The sequence below is a fragment of the Arachis duranensis genome, chromosome 9 (assembly GCF_000817695.3).
Source record: "Arachis duranensis cultivar V14167 chromosome 9, aradu.V14167.gnm2.J7QH, whole genome shotgun sequence".
Lineage (NCBI taxonomy): Eukaryota > Viridiplantae > Streptophyta > Magnoliopsida > Fabales > Fabaceae > Arachis > Arachis duranensis.
In genome coordinates, this window is record NC_029780.3 from 79,271,753 (window position 1) to 79,271,994 (window position 242).

Below are 242 nucleotides of genomic sequence, written 5' to 3' on the forward strand. Positions count from 1 at the left end.
ATGCATATGATCAATCTTCATGGCAACAACCTCCACCAATGCACTATGAAGAAGAGCCATTATATGATGCATATCGATCCAATGGCTATGGTGAATCTCTTTGTGACTTTCAAGAACCACCACCATATGCCTATGATCCATATCCTCAACATAACTCTCAACCATACTCACAAGCCCCTTCTTACCAACCACCTTCATATGACCCTAATCCATATCCATCCTACCAACAACCATATGAGCCA